The sequence below is a fragment of the Sapajus apella genome, unplaced genomic scaffold, assembly GCF_009761245.1.
Source record: "Sapajus apella isolate SASKATOON/1434 unplaced genomic scaffold, GSC_monkey_1.0 scaffold54, whole genome shotgun sequence".
In the NCBI taxonomy this organism is placed as follows: Eukaryota; Metazoa; Chordata; class Mammalia; order Primates; family Cebidae; genus Sapajus; species Sapajus apella.
In genome coordinates, this window is record NW_022436994.1 from 12,548,724 (window position 1) to 12,553,920 (window position 5,197).

The following is a 5,197-nucleotide window of genomic DNA, read 5'->3' on the forward strand; positions in this document are numbered from 1 at the left end:
TCCCTTCCTCCTTCTCTCTCGTTCTTTGTTTCCTCTTTTTCTTTCTTCCTTTCTTTTTTCCTCCATGGTGCTTGTACTTGAAAAGTGAACACATATTATTTTTACAATTAGGAAGAAGCTATTTTAATTAAAAACATTGTTTAAGGCTGGGCACAGTGGCTCACACCTGTAATCCTAGCACTTTGGGAGGCTGAGGCAGGCAGAGTGTTTGAGCTCAGAGTTCGAGACCAGCCTGAACAACATGGTGAAATCCTATCTCTACTAAAAATACAAAAAGTTAGCCAGGCATGGTGGTGCGTGCCTGTGGTCCCAGCTACTCAAGAGGCTGAGGCACGAGAATTGCTTGAACCTAGGAGATGGAGGCTGAAGTGAGCCGAGATCATGCCACTGCACTCCAGACTGGATGACAGAGCGAGACTCTGTCTCAAAAAGCAAACAAACAAACACACTATTCAATGATATGCTATCATTAAATGACAAAGTTTGAGTAACTACAGGTAGAGTAAAACCTAGAATGATCTACAGTTGTTACGAAGCCCTGGCATTTGCAAATAATATTTTAATCAAGATAACTGTTGGGTCGTGGACTTGAGTCACATACATAAAAAGACCTGGGATAGAACAGAACTAGAGCGAAAGGAACAACATTAAAACTGGAAAAAGATACGAATGAAATGGGATCACAAGCTTAGCAACACACTACAGATAAATTGAATGAAATTAGTGCTCGTATTTGTACACATACAATAAGTGATGAAAATGGCATTCCAAAGTGAAAAGTTCATAAATGGTGCTCATTCAATCTTTGGAAAAATTTCTTAAAAGTCATAGTTCTTCCTTGTTTTGCATGCCAAAATATATTCCAGATATGTTGGATTAAATAACAAAGTGCCAAAAAATATTTAGTGGGAAATATACATAAATATCAATTTGATTTCCTGATGGAGAAGCCTCAGTATAAAGATAGCAATTCCCAGATTAGTTTATATAAAAATGTAAACTCTCTTTTGGTCTGAAATACTATTAATATAAACAAAATTAAAGTGCCAGGAACTAACAGGGAAAAAATTATAATAATATGTAGCAGACAGTAGGTTAGGGTCCTTAATATAAAAAGTTCTCATTAATAATAAAATATACTTTACTATAGATAATATAAATGTATATATGATGAAATTTTATTGAAAATATAAAAATAAGAATAGGGTTCTTATTAATAAAAGAAACAATGGGCAAATAACATGAACAATGACTCAAAAGAAAGTTGTGCAAAGGTACCACAAAATGTCCATTTTAAATAATAATTTTAAAATTCAAATTAAAACAAAGCATATACCATATTTGCCCTGGGTGGGAGAGAATTTTGATAACATCCATACCTAAACACAGAGAAAGAGTGATGTCCTTACACTATTGGTTGGAATGTAACAGGTAAAATCTTCCAGGAGGGCAATTGGTAACATATATGAAGATCTTAAATATGTCCACATTTTAATTTATTTTTTATTTTTTTATTTTTTCAGATGAAGTCTCACTCTCGCCCAGGCTGAATTGTAGTGGCACCATCTTGGCTCACTGTAACCTCCACCTCCCGGGTTCAAGTGATTTTTCTGCCTCAGTCTCCTGACTAGCTGCGACTACAAGCACGTGCTGCCACACCTGGCTAATTTTTGTAATTTTAGTAGAGATAGGGTTTCACTATGTTGGCCAGGCTGGTCTTGAACTCCTCACCTCAAGTGATCTACCTGCTTTGGCCTCCCAAAGTGCTGGGATTACAGGAGTGAGCCACCGTGTCTGGCCCAAATACGTCCATATTTTTAGGTCCAGTGATTCAACTTCTAGGAAGTTATCTCAAGGAACTAATAAGAGATGCATTTAAACATATAAGAGCATGGATGCAACACTTACACTTGCAAAATTTGGGAAATGACTTTAATATACAATAATTGTGGACTGGTTTAAAAATAAAGACACACCTGTTTGAAAGGTTACTCCCCAGTCCTTAATATTTTAAGAAATAATTTGACCATTGAAAATGCTCAACATACAATGATAGGTGAAAAATATCAATATACAGAATTATAGTAGGATTGTAATTTTGTTTTACATATACACAGACATTTTAATAATGATTATTTCTGGGAGGGATGATTATATGTGATTTACGTTTTTTGTTCTACATCTTTCACATTTTATACAAATAATGCATGTCTTTTTAAACTTAGGGTGGATGTCATTTAAAAAGCAACCATTTTGGTATTGGGAGTGGACGGATCACAGAGAAGGTGCCCAGTTGCTACAGTTTCTTTCTACACAGGGTTTCTTCCTATTCATATGCGCCAGAAGGGGGCGCCTCAACCTCTTCCTACTGACAGACAGCTGGATCACCTGGTAAGTCTGGAATGTTCAAATCTGCAGGATTCACTTTCCCTCATGGTTACTTTCCTTTTCTGGGTCTCTCAGAAATTTCCATAGAAGAAGGTTATGGAAATTTGAATGACCCCCGGCAAGAATATTCTCTAGTCACATGATTAACAGTCTGTGTTGGTGATAAGTGCTTTGGTCAACCCTGTTCTACCTAGGCAGCTGCTGCAAATCAGGAGTGCCTCGCTGTCAGGAAAAGACAGAAGCAAAACAGGAAACAGGACTCTACCCGATGGTTTTGCCTTAGTTGCAACAGGTTCACGGAAAAGGCCAAATTCACAACCATAACTTAGGAGGTAGACTTAGCTACCAACTTAACCGTACCTGAATTGGACTTTGCTTCTTAAAAAGTTATGTGCTATTCTTCATGGTACCAGTTAGGGGGCAGCAGATATCCTGGCAACTTTTGTTGTCGAAAAGAAGCTTCCAATTAGGAGATCCTAAAGTTGCTGTGTATTATTATTTTTTTTACCAGGTGACATGGTCTTGCAGTTCCATCCTGCACCAGCTGATCATTTTGGAAGCCAAACCTCTCACCTAGTAGACTGCTTATAATTCACTACTGAGCAAAGGTAAACCCAAATAATAAAGTATCCAATATAATTACTGCACTCTGCATCAGCTGTTTCAGTTTCATCATTATCTAAATATTACAAAGCCCTAGCCTTCTCTTGTGGTCTGTCATTCTGTCTCTCACACACACCTAAGTACATTTTATTTTGACTCCTTAAAATACCCTCAGGATGAGAATGCAAGTAAAGGGGATGAGTGTAGGCATCTATAAAATGGCTTCTGCAAAGACCTCAAGATGCTAGTTTAAGAGGATGAAGCATAGCCCAGCCTGTGGTAAAAACATTTGCTTTTCCTGATGCATACAACATTGTGGGGATGTTAGTTTTCTGTGTGGAATGTGTGTGTGTGTGTGTGTGTGTGTGTGTGTGTGTGTGTGTGTGTAGCTACTGAACACTCTGAGAATTTTGTCTATTCGAAAAGAAACAACAGAAACATGATCCTGAGCCCTTGGGAATCATTGAACCAATGTCTTCTTTTGGTTTTGATTATGCACCTTTTTTAGTTTCCAGAAGCTCCTCAAGGGATAAAGAGTTGTAGGAGTGGAAGCTAGACCACAGAGAGGTAGACTGACTTGCAACTTTCCAGCCAGGGACAGAGCCCACTGTGTAGTGGGGTCTTCCCAGTACCAGTCTGCCCTGGTGGCTTGTCGCAGAGCATTTGCCCATCTTTCCAAGGCTTTACAGAGTAGGATGCAGGGAGTTCAGGTCAGCCAATAAAGCTTTTTTAAAAAAGGAAGAGAAATAATATCAGTAAACAGCATTGACTACATACCAGTACATTCTATGTGGCTCACACGATTAACTCAGCTATCCCTGACAACAAGCCTATCCATGAGGGAGGTGCTGTTATTATCCACATTTATTATACTAATCGGGAAGCCAAGTCATTTCCCCAGCATCCTCCAGTTTGAAAGTGGTGAATCCTGAATTTGAACCCAGGCAGTCTGACGGCAGGACCCACACATTCAACCACTACCTTTTACCTCATCTTCAAATGGTATTTTTCATACTTCACAGCACTGGGGTACCTGTGCCCTTGGTCACCAGAAGGCCATACTTGGCTGGACCCATCTGGATTGTCAGGGTCTTCTCCACTCAGAGACTACCACCAAGGCCAGAGACAATGGAGAATGATTTAGTATGCTATGGTTCTAGAAGCTGCCTCTGTTTCAGACCCAGAAAGAAGGAATTCTGAGGAGGACATTCCTTCTTGGGACAAGGACCCTTAGTGAGATTTAGCTTTTATGCACCTCCATCTGAAAAGCTAAGCTTTTCTCTGGGAATTTGAATTGAAGGTTAGGGATGATTGCTCAGATGGGGAAAGTGTGAAATGGTAATCACTTGCATATGACACTCGAGAAATGTTATAATAAAGCTGAGTAAATTGGAGCATGAGTTAGCCGGTCCTTTGCCTAATGATGTCACCCACTTTGTGCTTCCTCCAGCCTATGATTAATAAAAGAGGGGTTATGACAGTAACTCACTCCTAGTGGGCAGCAGTGACGTCAGCAGCAGCTGAGCAAACTGACTACATTTAGTTGTGCGTGTGTATGTGGGCATTTTTTTTTTCCTGTGACTAACATGAAGCTAACAGCATCTAATAAAACAAAAGCTCTTTGAAATTTGGGAAACTTATTGGGTGAACTCTTTTCTACAGGGAGCACCATTTTAATTATTCTCAGTTCATAGTTAACTGATGTTGAAGTTGGCCAAAATTACCTTATTGGCTTTCTGCCCCTGTTTCATTAAGGGATCACAAATGAACCCCTGGCCTTTGGGAGAGAGGTTTTCTGGAGCATTCTTTTCCTTCTACTATAATGACTCCTCCCTCATTCATTATACTCTTCCATCCTTCAAGAGGAACTCAATGAGTAGAAGAGGGATTGTGGCCATAAGTTATTTTTTGAAAGTTTAAAGCTGGTTGTTGAATTCAGTGACTTCATTTTAAACTCTGTAAGAATATTGTGCTTAATTACAGTTTGCTTTTCCAATCCAATAAAGAGTGACAGAAGTCCTGCTTGCTATTTCACCTTTGCAAACTTGACCTTCCTAAAATTAGAGTGGGCCACCTGGAAATATTTACCAACCTAGCTGAGTCGTTGCCAGTGTCCACGCGAGTCCACAGAACTCGTGAACAGCGGCACTCAGACCATGCCTTGGAGCTGCTCCCGCAGAGGGCAGAACCTTTGGACTCTGCCAGG

At 39.5% G+C, this 5,197-nt stretch overlaps 1 long non-coding RNA gene across 2 annotated transcripts in view; it reads right to left on the reverse strand.

Moving 5' to 3' along the window:
- The window catches only part of LOC116527414, a 153,572-nt gene that overhangs the window by 132,920 nt on the left and 15,455 nt on the right, over positions 1–5,197 (reverse strand). Inside the window, exon 1 of one of the 2 annotated variants that reach the window (XR_004258536.1) lies at positions 3,491–3,579. The exons of the other annotated variant lie outside the window; for it this stretch is intronic. This is a non-coding gene — a long non-coding RNA (uncharacterized LOC116527414). Of the gene's footprint in view, positions 1–3,490; positions 3,580–5,197 lie in introns of those variants that run through there. 2 annotated transcript variants of the gene reach the window in all.